We start from the raw sequence: 17,195 nt of genomic DNA, 5'->3' as shown, positions 1-17,195 counted from the left end.
CCAAATTGTTCTTTCTTTCTTTTTTGGAAAAATTGAGCTGCTTAAAAATAATACTGTGAGGATGAATGAAGAAAGAGAAAAGCAGCCAGAGAGAGAGCTAGAGAGGTGGGAGACTATTTTGCCTCAATCCAAAGTGGAGACAATGTTTTACTGTTTCTATGAGTAGTGCAGACCCCGAGTCATGGAGCTCTCAAGGAAGGGAACAGGAGACACATCACAGGAGGCTGCACACTGACACAGCTACTTTCAAGCCAATCAAATGTGCCTCTGCTTTGTCCAGAACACAGAAATGTAGAACTACTGAACAGCACGATGCGCCGAGACTTTTGACAGTGGCTGTTTCAGTGCTGACCCAGCCTGCGCAAAGGGTCCTTGAACCTTGCTTAATCTGAACAGGAAGAGGGGAAGAGTTAACAGGTGATTTCTTCTTCTTCCTTTTTTTTTGCCAGCTAGAAGAAATCATTCATTGTCAGGCTTACTTTGATTTTTCCCTATTTTCTTTGATCCTAATAATATTCTTTTTAAACAGTTTGGATTTTCCAATAAGAGAAAGTCAGAAAAGGAAGTCTGGGCCAGGGTACACTACACAAAATTATCTAAGGGCCTAAGAGGGTGAAGTGTCTGTCAGTCTTCTTTACATGGATATATTATGGAAAAACAAAACAGAGTAGCAAGTTCATATGTGACTCTTCCTTCGTCCTCATAAGCAAGTCTGGCCGAAGTATAGGGTTTCATCAGATACCATGTCATTTCTAAGGTTATCTGATCCAAAATTATCTAATGTTTGTGACTTTTAAATCCTTTTTCATGAAGAGAAAAAGCAAGGATGCTGGGGAGAGAAGGAGACCGAGAACACTTTGAAGTCCAGAAAAACAAAAGGAAACATACCAGTAACCTCTCTGACCCTCGCTGGTCCATCCCATTGATGTGGAGGCGTTGGCACTGGGAAGCCAGAGGAGTCTTCTTTTGCTTTCCCATGCCTAGAGCCCAAGTAGTGTTTCAACCTCATTTTCATGTTTAAACCTCTACTTAGCATAGTTTAGCATATGCTATTTTGGTTAAACCAAACCCCAATAATTTGTACTTACCCAGGGGTCAAAAACAACCTCATCTTCCAAAAATCAACAACAAAAAAAAGATAAACAAATGCAATAGATTGAATCTAAAGTTGAAGGTAGATGCTGGCATGGTAAGCTGGCATGACCCGCTGGTTGGTCTGTAGCTGGTTGCTACAAAATTTTAATATCTCCATCCTCTAGATAAACTCCTTAGGCATCAATAAAGAACAATAAAATAAAATAGTGTTTCTTTAAATGAATGCTATGTTTGAAGCTTTACCTCTTTAGTGCAGCAATATTTACAGTGAAATCCACTATTGGGTGTTTTCATCTCATTTGTTGAGTATTCATCAGCTACTCTGTTAAAAATATTCTAGTTTTTAAAGAAAAGTTTATGTGAGTTATGTTAGAAAGATGTTCTTGTATATTTATACTGATTTTCACTCCATGAATACAGTCTCATCTATTCTTATTTAGAGAAGAAATTTGAGAAAATCTTAGCTGGTTAACTATGTCTAATGGTGCAATTTTTGTAGCAAGGTATGACAGATTCTTTGTCCCATATTTCATTCAGATCCACAGAAAACATAGATTTGTACTACTGCTACACTGTATTAATAGAATTAGGTTAGGTATAATCCCTTTCCTCAAACAACTAATATTGGAATAATCGAGATCAGTGAGCACAAATATGTTGGGTATGGTTTTGTATATGCATGTCTTAGATTACAAGATTAATTCCATTCTACTCTTGGCCTATGTGGGGCAAATTGGATGAACTCAGGTAAGATGTTGTAGTAGGTAGTTTGCATACAAAATTTAGGGAACATCTACATAATGGTATATAATTTTATTGAAATGTAAAAAACAAGCAAGGAATGATTTCAGATTCAAAGCAGATATACTGAAAGTAATTAGAAGATTTTGTTAGTATTAAAGGGAAGTCAGCACTAAATCACAGAACAAAAGAAAAGAAAAAACAAAGGAAGAAAGAGGAAGAAGATGAAAGACTAGTGCAGAATCTAAAGATGAAAAGGATGGCAGAGTGAAGTCAAAGTGTAAAATAAGAACTCAAAAGGGAGGTTAAAAATATTTGTCATTATTAAATTTCTCAAGTCAAATACTTATAGTATATTACTGAAAACCTTAAAAGATATTTAAACTTAAAGAGACACATTTTTCAGATGAGGAAAGTGACCACAGAGTCTGAGATGTGAATGTTTTCATAGCAAGTCATAAGAAGGGAGGATTTCAAAGTGCAGATTTCACAACTCTCAATTACTTCTGAATTATTTTTATAGTTGAAGAACTGGAAAAGTAAAGTTGAACTTTCTGGAACTTTGAGCACAATATTGCACTGTAAAGCCATGAACTATTGAAAGTACAGAGCTTAACTAACTTTTAGTTAGAATAACAGGTAAATTTTCCAAAAGGTAACACTCATTCTGAAAGAATGATGCCAAAGGCCCATTTATAGACACCTCAGGCCAAACAATTTCCTCTTTGGCCAGATGAACACAGCTTTGCAGACAGCAGATGCCCATGTGGTATGGCCCAGAGCTTTTCGTACCTCTTCTATCACTGATCTTTCTCACTGGAATTTGAATGAACATAGAAAAATACAATCTTTCAAATTCCATGATTTTCCTCTCTAAGACAAGAAGCCAGGAACAAATTATTAGGTCATTTATTCAGCAAGCTTTTATTGGCTTTCCCTGACTATTTTAATATTTGTGTTAGCCTCCATCATATTTCTATTTCACTTTTAAGCCGATTTTTTAATCCTTCCCATTCCACCATTCCACCTTTCAGTCATTGAAATGCCCATTCTGATCAACTCTGTGACCAGCTAAGATTTTTCATATGCACTCTTGTTATAAACTAAAATGATAATAGCCAAAGTTATACTAAAAGTATAATAACCAAACCCTCCTTGACCTGGCTCTTATATTCTTCTGAAATCTAACTTCTTGTCAGGCTTTCTCTCTTATACTCTAATTTTTCCAATGTATTTGCAAATCCTCCAAAACTACAAAGCATGCTGTATCTACTCTTTGTCTCAATATTTTATCATAATATTTATTCTACAAATTCAACTCTTCTCAAGGGCAAAAGATGTGCGTTATTTTTCTGTATATTTTAGATCTGGGAACATAACTTTTGTGCCTCTATTACACCAATTATCAATTCTTTTCATTGAAAATTATAAATTTCTCTTATTAAAATTTTATTGTTAGAAGAGGATAGTGATATTCTTTTATGGCTGTGTTCTCAGAACTTAAAACAATAGCATGTACTTGGAAATGGTACAGTAACTCTTTGCTAAATATATTAATGGATGAGAGAACAATAGGCTGACTCCTTACAATTACCAAACCACACTTGCATCTCGATGTATTTTAAGATACTTTCCATCCATTTCTCTTCACTTTGTGAGATTCTCTTCATCTCAATGTTGACACATTGTGACTGGTGGATAGTAACTACCTAAAAAGCAGGTGTTGAATGAATTGATTAAAGTTTCCCCAAAGTCAGTCTCTTACTTCTTTCATATGTTATGTCTTAATCTTCATTGAGAAGTGACTTTTCCCTATTGTGAGTCCTCCAAGTAATTATTTCTGAGATTTGCTAGACAACATAGTGCATCTCCTCTATAACAGTTAGAAGTTTAATATTTTATTTTGTTCTTTTAAAATAAATACTGTATCTTCTTTCCTTAATAAGATTATAAGGTACTATTTTAAGTTAATCATGATAATGAACAATGTTTTCCTTCTTTGTTCTACACACTGTTAATAATTGTGTTATTTTAATGAAATAAAAAATGTTATGCTATGTGTCTTAGGTTGATGATAGTGGGCAGGACATGATAGGTGAGATTAAACTTGTTTTCATTAAGCTACAGAGTAAGTATTAAAGCCAAGATAAAGACATCAGTTGATACGAAGAAACATGCACGTAAAAATGCTGAGGTAATGTAAAACAGAATTTATTAGACAAGTGAAAAGAAGAAAATATGAGGTGTAAATCTGAAACATTCTCTTAAATCAGAATTATAGAAAAAATGTGAAAAGCAAAGTCTTTGAGGGTTTATGGAATAAAGATATCTATTATTGAGAGATATACTGGCAGAGAGATTTGCCTAATCAATGAAGTCCCATTTCAAGTTAGCAAACTCTGGGGTCAGGTAGAGATAAATGAGCATTTAAGAGAAGTTAAGAAAAAAAAATTCCTGGAATAGAGTCCTGCAAGCGGGAAGGGCACCAAGAGATAGAGAAGAGGAAAGGAAGGGGATGTAAAAAGAACCAAGATGTGTCATATATATGTACGGACTATGTACAAAGAAGCTATTCATTATATATTGCAAGCATGTACTAATAAAAAAGAGAGTCCTGAGCATTCTTCAATAACATTCTTCCATTTCAGTAGCCAAAATATTGTGGTGAGTCTTGAAAATCTGCAGAAATATCATCAATGCTATTACAAGCTTAATTCCTACATTTTAAGTGATTGCAAAGTCAGGATGTTGAGTGTGGCGTGGGAGTGTAACTTGTTAAAACAATATGAAAAAAATGGATATAAATAAATTTAGTACTTTAAACATTGCCTTTAATCTTTTGGAAATGGTTCCTTAGAATCAAGAATATGAAGCTATTATCTGGTCATTGAAATATAACAGAGACGATAGTCTGTCACACCACTTTGGATAAGTTCTTATAAATCAATCTACTCTAGGGATGTTCACATTTGAATTCACGCAAAATGTACACAAAATATCATAACAATGTCTCCTCATTTTATTGGATTCTGAAAAATAACCAAAGAAGGAAAAAGATGTAATAAAACTATGATAGCTTTGCTTGATTTTATTAGAGTTTTGAAAAGCTACCATGGATGAATGGCCACGATAACAACTCTTGTTTTAAGGATATTTGGTTCTTATATAGTGAGCTTGCTGCATGAAGATGTTAATTTCTACCCCTGATGGTGGAAGGAAAATGTATCTTTGCCAAATTGCTTTGGTTTGGGGGACACCCATTCCAATCCACATCTGCTTGAGTAACTATTTCTGTAAGATGGCAATGGAAACAATCTCATTTACTGACAATGTGCTTCAATTGTGAATATTCAGTGAAAGTTAAAAAAACCATCAAAGTTGGAAAGAATTCAGGCTGACATTATACAACTGTATGTACTTAGTATTATAAAGAGCCCACAAAAAATAAGTACTTGGAATCTATGAAAATTAATCAAGTCTTTGTAGTACAAAAGGCTAGGAGAAATCATGCCCACTGTCCTGTGACAATGTTCAGAAACACACCAAGTTTTTGAATCAAGTTCAAGAATAGCAGTCGGGAATTTTGTTCTGTGTCCCAGATGTGATGAAGTCCTTGGCTAAAAACAATGTGCAAGCAAAACATGAAGTCAAAAGTGTAGAAAGAAAAATTGAGAAAATCTACTTGTTTATTCCAAGAAAGTGTGTTTTACCTCAAAAACAGGAACTAAAGAAAACCAATAGCAAGTTGATTCCACCAAGCTTTGCTAATACAGGGAAAAATGAATGACCAAACTTAAAGTTGATGCTACATAGGAAAGATGGCTGCAAATACAAAGAACTTTCCTTTCATAAGATCCTTTTTCTTATATAGAATCTGTTATCCACACAATGCATATTATCTTCCAACCCATTTCTTCTTAGTATTGTTAATATTTGCCTTGTGCTTAATTTTTAAAATAAAATAAAGTTTACACGTGGATAAAAGTACAGTACACTTGAATCCTCCTACCCCTTTTCAAATTGTATCACTTATTTTTTTCCTCAAGGTACATTCATTATCATGAATTTGATAGGTGTCTTGCATGTTCCTTTACAATAGTTTTGCATACATATTTATGAATGTTGTATTATTAGTAGCGTTTTACACATTTTCTGCCATATCATTTTACTCAAATTATATTTTCATATGTACTATTTTTCTTTTATATTTCTTTTCGTATGTAGTATATTTCTTTTATAGTATATTTCTTTTATATTTCTTTATAGTATATTTTAGTGTATGAATAAAATGCATATTATTTATCCTTTTTCCACTAAGAATGTTTAAGTTATTTCCATATTTTCTGTATTGCAGAAAGCACTTCAGATATCCCAGCATATAACCTATGAAAATGTGCATGTGAAGTATTATTTTCCAAACACTTTGCTACAAATCTAATTTAATCTCACAAAGTCTTAAAGAAATGTTGCTTTAAAGATAACATCTTAAAATTAATCTATCAAAATTGTTAAGGAACATAACCAAGTCCACGCAAATGATAATGGGAAGCTGTGATTGTCATCTGCTACTAAGTGAAACATTGTGTATTTGTTTGCATGTATGTTTTCTGTCACCACCATTAGAATATAAATCCCACAAGGATAAAAGGCCCTGATTTGTCCATACCTTTTTTATAGTCCCTGCACATGCCTTAGAAGTAATCAGTCTTTGTTCAATGAATAAAAAAATGAACAAGCAAATGAGTGGATGAATAAACAATATTTCTCTTGTATGTTACAGAATGTAGGAAAGTGAAAGAATAACCTCTTCTGGAGTATCTTCCTAAATTAGTTTAAATTCTAGGGAGTTCTGTATCCAAAAGAGTCCAGGAGTGGTGTCTTAGGCTGAGTGTCTCATCAGACTGCTGTGTTTGCTCAGACTTGGAATTCCGTGATACTCACAATGCGTGAGCAACCTTCGCATCATTTTAGACGGCATACAGAAGGACTGTGGTTCTTCGGGAGAAATCTGGAAACTTCAAGTCATTAAACTTCCTTGACTTAGACTATTTCTGCTCAGTTTGTAAATTCTTGGGAAAAAAATAAGTTTAAAAAATTATAGCCATAGATTTTGAGACACATCATGCTCTTAAAAATAAATAATGAAAATAATATGAATTGCTAGTCCCTCAAACCACAAGAATAGTTCTGATTCTGAGAAAAAGCCAGTTTAGCAATCTTGTGTTCCTGGGAAATTTTTTTCCATTCCTTTATTCTCTGCCATGAACATTGGATATGGGGAAATTTGCTACTGTTATCACCACTCAGGACTGTTACAAACATTGGATCGGTTTCTTTCCGCATTTTATCCTACAAAATCACCATTCGGACATGAGTTGAGTAACTTTAATTTATGGAGAATGATTAGTGCTGATTACTAAATTTTCTAATTAAAATGTATAAAAAATAAAATGTATAAAGTAAACTTGTTTTTATCTTTATTCTAGCAATTGTTTAAAATGCTTCAAAACACTCCGTGACATTGTACACTTAGTTTAATTTGAGGCCTAATTTTCCTTGAGAAAAAAATAATCTTTATGTATCTTAGGACCATCCCAGTTGAAATATGTTCTATTAAGTTTTTGTAAAAGGTTGTATCAAATATGTAGAAATCACAATATGTATTCTAGAATTTACTTTTCAATGAATAAATCTTTTCTATCAATCTATTCTATTCCTCCCCAGAAATTGGACAAGATATTAACGTAGGGTCTTAATTAGTTAGTTTCCTTGGGTTACTATTTGACTAGGTTGAGCATAAAAGGAACCTGATATAGGATATTAAAAATCACACCTATTCATATTTTAGACTTCATAGAAAGAATACTTTCCTAATGTTACTGAAATTCTATCAATGTAAGAGAAAAAATATAAAACAAAAACCAATTTGTACAAAATTCTATAAAATGCTGATTTTTCTAGCATAGCTCCTTATTACTTATTGCCAAAACGATTGTGAGTGGGTGTTTTTAATTGAGAAGAATTTCATATTCTGTATGGTTTTTCCAAAATATGTAATACTTGGTTATCTCTATAATACAAACTTTAAAATCATACAAATGAGAAATGAACTTTCTTCTATTTTAAGCTTTCTACATGGATATATGAATTAAAAGACACAAGTTGAGAATGGTAAAATAAACTCCTTGAAACTACTACTGGGACCAGTACTCAGTCTAGTTTCATCTTATCTGGGCACAATGTTGATTCTGTGCATTCTCTGCATAAAAATTAATTGTTGGAATTTATGTTACAATAAAATGTTAGAATTAAATGTTAGAATAAATATCACTAAGTAAAAGGCAGGAAATCTGGGTCTGAGTCTTGCTCTGCCCTGGAGAGGCCATTAAAGCCTCTCTGTCAATTACTGACCTTGCTTAGTACATGAGGCATAGGAGACCAAATTTCTTTAAGGTCTTTTTTTTTTCACTTGTGTTCAACATGTGAAGTTGTAGCAGTAACCATATAATTTTTGTCAATGTAGTCAACTGAACACACCCTACATCTTTAGTAACCTTTCTTTTTCTAAATGAACACTTGGATAAAATCTACCTCAGCCACAAAGGCAAAATTATAACCAACTGTAGAAAGAAAATAGAATGCACAATGGAACACTTCTAGTCACAGTTATGCAATCATTATATTGGGGGCAACACTCAAACATTGCTGACTTATAAAAAAGAGGCACATGCTAGACTTAAGTTATATATTATAAATGAACCCAAGATCAATGGTAAACAAAACTGATAAAATCATAAATGGACTGCAAAAATCAAACACTCTGAAATAGGCTGATGGCATTTCAAAAACAGCCTGGACTTGTTAAGTTCGATTTATTTTCTTTTAAATTTTATTTTATTGGTACATTTTAGGTATACAACATAATGACATTCATCATTGGAAATTTGCACCTTTACATAATCTCTCCTGGTTCTTATTTTTCCCCCCTTCCTCTGCCTCCCTTTATCCCCTCCATGCCTCCCTATTTACAGATTTTGTTTCCATTTTTAAATTTAACCTCTGTCCCAGCCGGTTCAGCATTTCTGTTTTAATATTTAGATCTTTAATCCATTTCAATTTTAGTTGAGTTCATGGTGAGAGATATAGGTCTAGTTTTAGACTTTGGCAAATTGAAACCCAATTTCTCCAGCACCATTTATTAAAGAGGCTATCCTTCCTCCAGTGGGGGTGTTTGACTCCTTTGTTAAAGATGAAGTGGCTGAATATGTCTGGAGTTGTTTGTGCATCTTTTAATCTGTTGCATTGGTCCTGAGGTCTGTTTCTTTCCCAGTACCGTGCTGTTTTTATCACAGTAGCTTTGTAGTATAGTTTCAAGTTGGGGGTTGTAATACCCCCTGCCATGTCTCTGTTACCTAGAATTGCTTTTGCTATTCTGGGTCTCTTCTTGTTCCAAATGAATTTTTGAATTGTTTTCTCAAGGTCCATGAAGCATGCTGCTGGGATTTCAATTGGGATTGCACTGAATCTATATAGCAGTTTTGGAAGTATGGCCATTTTCACTATGTTGATCCTTCCTACACAGGAGCAAGGGATGTCTTTCCATTTTTCTGATATCATCTTCAATCTCTCTTTTCACAGTGCTACAGTCTTCAGTGAAGAGGTTTTTTATTTCTTTTTCAGGTTGATTCCTAGATATTTCAGTTTTTTGGATGCTATTGTGAAAGGAATTGTTTTCCCTATGCCTCTCTCAGTGAATCTGTTGTTTGTGTAACGGAAAACTATTGATTTTTGTGTGTTGACCTTGTATCCAGCTACTTTACATAATTTGGTTATTAAGTCTAGAAGACTTTTGGTGCAGTTCTTGGGGTCTTCTCTATAGAGTTTCATGTCATCTGCAAATATTGAGAATTTGACTTCATTTCCTACCTTTATTTTTTCTATTTCTTTCTCTTGTCTAATTGCTGTGGGTAATGTTTCTAAGAATATATTGAACAGGAGTGATGATAGTGGACATCCTTATCTTGTTCCTGATTTTAAGTGTGAAAGATTTCAATTTTTGGCCATTTAGTATGATATTGGCTGTTGGTTTTTCATAGATGACTTTTATCAGATTGAGGTAGAGACCATCTATTCCAATTTTTTGTAGGGTTTTTTTTTTATCATAAATGCATGTTGGCTTTTGTCAAATGTTTTTTCTGCATTTATTGAGACAATCATGTTTTTTTTTCCCTTGGCTCTATTGATATAGTGTATTACATTTATTGATTTTTCATACATTGAACCATCCCTGGGATGAATCCCACTTGGTTAGGTGTATGATCTTCTTGCTGATATTCTCCATTCTACTCGCCAGTATTTTACTGAGGATTTTTGCATCTATGTTCATTAATGAGATTGGCCTATAGTTCTCTTTTTCGGTTGAGTCTTTCTCTGCTTTGGGGATCAAGGTGATGCTTGCTTCCATGAATGAATTCAGGAGTATTGCTTCCCTTTCAATTTCACTGAAGAGTTTAAACAGTAGTGGCACTAGTCCCTCTCTAAATGTCTTGTAGAATTCAGTGGTGAAGCCATCAGGACCCGGGCTTTTCTTAGTTTGTAAATTTTTAATTACATTTTCAATATTATTGATTGACATTGGGTTGTTTAGAAGTTTTAGGTCTTCTTCTTTCGACTTTGTTAATTCATATGGATCTAGGAATCTGTACATTTCTTCTTTGTTTCCAACTTATTGGAGTATAGGTTTTCAAAGTAGGTATTGATGATCCTTTCAGTTTGCTGGGTCCATTGTAATTTCACCCTTTTCATTCCTAATTGCATGGATTTGGGTCTTTTTTTCCTTTTTCTGATAAGGTGGGCTAAGGGTTTGTCAATTTTCCTTATTCTTTTGAAAGACCAACTCTTGGCTTCATTGATTTTTTTTGTATCATTCTGTTGCATTGATTTCTGCTCCGATCCTTATAATTTTCTCCCTTGTATGAGCATTGGGTTTGTCCTGCTCTTGCTGTTCTAGAAGCTTGTGGTTCAGCATCAGGTTGTTTAATTGGGCTCACTCTGTTTTCCTAATATGAGTAGTCACTGCTATGAATTTCCCTCATAAGACTGCTTTCATTGGGTCCCATAGATTCTGATATGTTGTATTATCATTGTCATTTAATTGAAGGAACTGTCTGATTTCTTCTTTAATTTCCTCTGTGACCCATTGGTTATTCAGAAGTGTGTTGCTCAATTTCCATGTGTTTATGAAAATTTAGTGTTTTCTTTTGCTATTGATCTCCAATTTCATTGAGCTACGGTCTGATAATATAGAGGGGATAACTTAAATTTCTTTGCACTTACTTAAATATGTTCTATGAGCAAGTATGTGGTCTGTTTTGGAGAATGACCCATGTGCAGCTGAAAAGAATGTGTATTCTGATTTTGTGGGGCAGAACACTCTGTAAACATTTGCTATATTCATTTTTCAAGAGTTGATTGAGTTCTAGTGTTTTGTTGCTTATTTTTTGTCTAGTTGATCTATCTATTTGTGATGGTGGGGTATTGAGGTCCCCCACTGCTATTGTATTGGTGTTTATTTGATTTTTCATGTCTGGTAATATTTGTTTTATATAGTTGGGCACACTTGTGTTTGGTGCATAGATTTTTATGATTGTCATCTCTTCTTGGATTGTTCCCTTTTCAAGGATGTAGTGTCCTTCTTTGTCTCTCTTAATCAGTGTTGGTTTGAAATCCACTTGGTCTCCAAAGAGGATAGATATTCCTGCTTTTTTTCAGGTTCCTGTCATACGGAGTATTGTTTTCCACCCTTTAACTTTCAGTCTTTGAGTTTCATTTTGAATTAAGTGTGTTTCTTGTATGCAGCATATTGTTGGGTCTTGCTTCTTGACCCATTCTGTCAGTCTATTTCTTTTGATTCATGAATTGAGACCATTAACATTGATGGTTATAACTGATACATATTGACTTATCCTTGTCATGACTTTTTCATTTTGTTGGATTCTCCCCCTTTGCGAATAATTTCTTATCATGCTCAATGGATTAATTTTGCTGGGCTTCTTGGGGTTGTGATCCTCTTGTCTTTTCCTAGGATATTATCTAAAATTTTTTGGAGTGCTGGTTTGGCATTCATGAAGTTCCTAAGGTGCTCTTTGTCACAAAAGTATCTTATTTCTCAATTTTGAAAGATAGTTCTGCAGGATACATCAATCTGGGTTGGAAGTTGTTTTCCTTTAGGGCTTGGAATATGTCACTCCCAGCTCTTCTTGGCTTGAGTGTTTGCATTGAGAAGTCTGCTCTGATCCTGATGGTCGTTCCTTTGTATGTGATTTGTTTCTTTTCTCTCACTGCTTGTAGAACTTTGTTCTTCTGTTGGGTTTCTGGAATCTTAACAATTATATTCCTATGTGTAGATATTTTTTTTCATCAAGGCTAGTTGGAGTCCTTATATGCTTCACTTATCTGTATGTCAAATTTTTTTCTCTTGCTTGGGAAGTTTTCTGCCATTACTTTTGTGAACAGTTTTTTTATGTTGTCTGCACCCTCTCCTGTTTTTTCCTTGATCAGTCTTATGTTATTCTTCTTTGCATCATTGAGTAGCTGCTGGATGGATTTCTTGTGTTCCCTTACAATTTTAAAGTAATTTTTCTTTTCCTGGTCACTAATTGCAATCTTATCTTCTATATCTGAAATTCTATCCTCACATTGGCTCATTTTGGTGAATAGACTTTCAATGGAACTTTTAATCTCCTGGAAATGTTTGCATCTGTTTCATGGATTCCATTTGTTTCTTATGTTGGGATTCTATTATGTTCCTCAGCTCTTCTCTAGATTTATTAATTATGTCTTTCACTATGGGCACAATCTCTGCTGTTATCTGATAAATTATTTCTGATTTCATTTTTTCCAGATCCTCTTTTGTTGCCAGTTCAGGGTGTCCAGGTAGTTGAGTATCAGAATGTTCCATCTCTTTTCCCTTTGGGGTTGCTTTAGGTGATTGGAAGTCTGATTTTGAGACTTGTTTACATGTCTTCTCGTTTCAGTGGGGGTGGTGGTGCTGGTGGTGCCCATGTGACTCACCTCCTCTGTGCTAGGAGCAGTGGTACATGAAACCTTAAGCCTCCTCCTCTGTGCTGGGAACAGTGGTACTTTGGCCTGGAAGCCCCTCCTCTGCCTGTTGGATTTGTCTCATTAGAAGATCAAAATTTCTGAAATTTTTTAATGAAATAAGATTTGAAATAAATTAATAGCCAAAATTCATTACACATGCAGAATGTCTGCAAATATTGAGTCAGTAAGGTAGAATTGTCCCATGTCAAACTTGCTATCATTTGCTGGTCACTAATCTTGTTTTACCACAGATCATGTCTGTCTTGTGTGTGTATCCCCAATACCTAGCAGAGTATGTAACATAAAACAAAATTATGAGGGGGTGAATGAGTTTTGAATCAGTGTATACTCTGAATGAAATTTAAATACTATGAATTTTATCATGCCTTATGTTTATTTGGTTAAGACATTGATATGATTTGTATAGCTGTTAAAACACTTTCTGGATGCTGATAATAATATAGCTATCTCCATCTCTCTATCTACATATGGATACAAGCTTACATGCTTCCAACCATAATTTTGATAAATTAAATAAATCAAAAATCATGAGAAGAAGTAAAGAGAACAAATATGGCTGGGAACAAAATCTGTATACTAATAATCTGAAGAAATGAGATATAAGGGCCAGGGATTTAGCTCAGTGGTTCAGCCTCCTGCCTCAAAAGCGCAAGGTCCTGAGTTCGATCCCTGGTATCAAAAAAAAAAAAAAAAAGAAAGAAATGAGATATGTCTAAAGTGGAAATTGATCAAAGCTAAATAAACTTTCATCCATGTGCAGTTAGGAGAATTCTCTGATACAAAATAATGAAGCTACACCTTAACATTTTTTGAATATCAGTACCTTATTTTAGGTGATTTCTTTAAAAATAAGATAGTATGCAATAATTCCAAACTCTATGAAGAACGGTACTGTAGATAAAACTAAAGAAGCATCAGTCCACGCCTATACTGGTTAGTAAATGCTAGGTTTCATTCTTTCAGATCAGAATTCCTTTATTTTGAAGAATTTAAGTAGATTAACATATATTTATAATATTAAATAAAGTCACACATGAGAAATATTTGAAGAAAAAAGAAATGTTTAGCCTACAGATATGAAAACTTTATCAGGGGAGTATAAACAGTTTTAAAATGTATCAAAGGATGTCAGGAAGAATTTTCTCTCTTTTAATTTCCCTTTTTGTCTAATGTTAATTCTTCTTTTTCCAAGCCATGTCAAGACTTGCCTGGGCCTCGGGGCAGTCACTTATATGCCTTCTCATATAAGCACTTGATCTCCACTCCCCAATTCCATTAGCAGTTTAGCAGGTAGAGATATTTTTTCTAATGAAACTTATGATGATGTGAACAGAAATGACAATAGAACTTGTATTAATGATTGTCACATTTGATCTAACATCCACATTACATAAATATCATTAGCCTAAGATTTCTGAGAAATTGTCCACTGATTTGTAAAATAACATGTAATGAGGAGGTTATAGATCTGTAACTAGAAATTAAGTCTTAGTTCAGACATGTATGTTTTATAAGCAATTGAGTTCCCTGTGGCTTGAGGGGATAGAAGGAATGTGAGCTTAATGATTATGAGGAAATAATGTGAAGCAGAGTTCCTGCACTAGTTATTTATTTCTGTGTAGCAGATTACCCAAAATTTAGTGGAAAGATGTCATGCCACTCCAGTGTTGGCCTAAAGGTTAAGAAAGATGGGGGATTCTGCAAGTGTGCTCTAGGGAAAGGTACCTGATCTGTAAAGGGTTTGGAGAAATCTCCAACCAGGGGGAAGACAACTTTACTCCATAGACGCTGTGGTGGATAATCCTGATTATCAACCTGATTGGCTTAAGGGACTCCTAGGGGTACAGTAAGGCACACTTCTATGTGTGTCTGGATGGCCCGGGAAGCATGACCTTGGGGGTCATATCTGGTCCTCCATTCCTTCCTCATGGCTCTTTCCCTGTCTCTCTCCTTTCTGGCTCCCAGGAAGTGAGCAAATTTCCTACCTTGCAGCCAGCCAACCATAGACCGAAACCTCTGAAACCATGAGTTAAATAAACCTTTTTTATTACTTTTCCTCTTAAATTGTGTAGATCAGGCATTTTGTTCTGGTAACCAAAAGCCAACATGGAGACCATATAGGTGAGTCTAGTTAAATGAATACTCAATTAGAACTCCTTACTGAAAAGCAAGTGAACCTAGCTAGATTCATCTCCTTCAGAGACAAAAGACATCTTAGTAGCACAGCATTACAATTATGTATTATCTTGTTTTATGATGTCTTTTTAAAAAAATTATATTACTGAGGATTGAACACAGGATCTTCATACTGAACTCCGTCCCCATCCTTTTCTTTCTCTTCCCTTCTCTTCTCTTCTCTTCTCTTCTCTTCTCTTCTCTTCTCTTCTCTTCTCTTCTCTTCTCTTCTCTTCTCCTCTTCTCTTCTTTTTCTCTTCTCCTCTCTCTCTCTCTCACTTTCCTCCTCGTCGTCCTCTCTCTCTCTCTCTTTTTCTTTTTCTACAGGGTCTTACTAAGATTCCAAATTGCCCAGACTTGAACTTGCAATCCTCCTGCCTCAACCTTCTAGAGTGCTAGATTTCAGCTGTGTGCCACTATCCCTAGCCACTTTCTGTGCTGTCTCTTTCAGTAATATATTTCGTGTGCCTATTGCATGACACAAAACAGGCAATTATTATTAAAATAAATGATGAATGCATTATAGACTAAATAGATATGTATTATTAAAATAAATAATGAATGCATTATAGACTAAATATATGTGTAATGTAATGGTAAAGTATTATGAAATTGGATAATATTTTGTGCTTACTTGTTGCTTATTTGATTAATTTTACACATAATTTCTTTAAAATAAAATATGACTGGGAGAAATAAAATATATGAAGAATAAGAAGGATTTTGATTGATTAAAAAAGGGAAGATTTAAATAGAGGCCTGATCTAAGACAGTTAAAACTTTCTAAGTTGCAAAGCAAAGGCTGAAGGAATTTAGGTGACATATTTCTGAGAAGATGTCTCAGCCTGTGGAGAAAACAAAATTCGGTCATACAGCATGACCCAGGGAACATATGTAGCTAAGTCTAAAGAACACCAAGCTAAGCAGTTTAAAATCATGGTGTTTGAGACTCTAACCATTCTTCTTTCTTTCAACATATGGTAAGCAGATATAAATGAAAAAATTCTGGACAACAACATAAGATACCGAACATCTTCAAGAAAGGAACCTCTACAGAACAAAAGAGTGCAAAATAATCATTATTCATGAAAACAGTTTTCTATTTTCCAAGTAAGAGGATTTACTTGTAATTAATTTAGAAAACCAGTTTCTCATCAGAGAGAATTATTTTTGAAAAATACAAAAAACCTATTTCCTTTAAGTGGCATAAATTTGAATTCATTTAAAATTCTATTAAAGTAAAGATGATTTATTTGCTGCTGCTTTTAAAAAAATAACTGTAAGAGCATAATTTTCAGAGATTTATATTCTTCAAAAAAAGACATGTACCATTCTATGGTAAGATAAGTAAGCCTCATTACCTAGCAGGATCCTGCTGGAAAAATTTATGTTTCAACTGTAGTAGTTCACACCTAAGGGAATTACACATGTATTTGAGCTTTTACTCAAAAATATTTATGTACTTGGCACTTGGACAAATGTTCAAATTCTCAGAATTGACTACAAAGTATAAGCTTACATAATTGTTTAATTCAATTTGATATCTGTATTTTATCAACATGATTGGAAAAAGTCCAATATTGAATAGACTCAAAAATACATTTGGGTTGGCAGTAAAATTTTCTAATGAGAAACTTAATAGCCAGCATGGGAGAAAAAATAAAGATATTTAATTTTCCTTTTTGGGTTACTCTTCTACATAAGGATATGCCTGAATTAATGATTTGATACAATGTTAATGCAATGCAAGTACATTTACTCATTCATGTAATACATATATACTGAAATTATTCCAAATGCTAAGTCATGTTCTATGGATTCAAAACAAATCAGTGAACAAAATAGTAATTATTACCTCATAAAAGCTGTTAAATCAATGAAGAAGACAGAAAATGAATAATAGTGATCAAATTGTATTACTATACTATGTGAGAAAGTACTAAGTACTATGGAAATAAAGTTAGAACACAGTTAAGTATGGAGCTGGATAGATGAATAGGGTCCAGTGTTAAATAGACTGTCCATGCTTAGACTAGTAAAGAAATAACTCTGAATAAAGC

The sequence above is a fragment of the Heterocephalus glaber genome, unplaced genomic scaffold (genome assembly GCF_053883595.1).
Source record: "Heterocephalus glaber isolate CG9 unplaced genomic scaffold, H.glaber_assembly_v1.0 deba00001572, whole genome shotgun sequence".
NCBI classification, from domain to species: Eukaryota; Metazoa; Chordata; class Mammalia; order Rodentia; family Bathyergidae; genus Heterocephalus; species Heterocephalus glaber.
Note: the sequence above shows the minus strand (reverse complement) of the source record.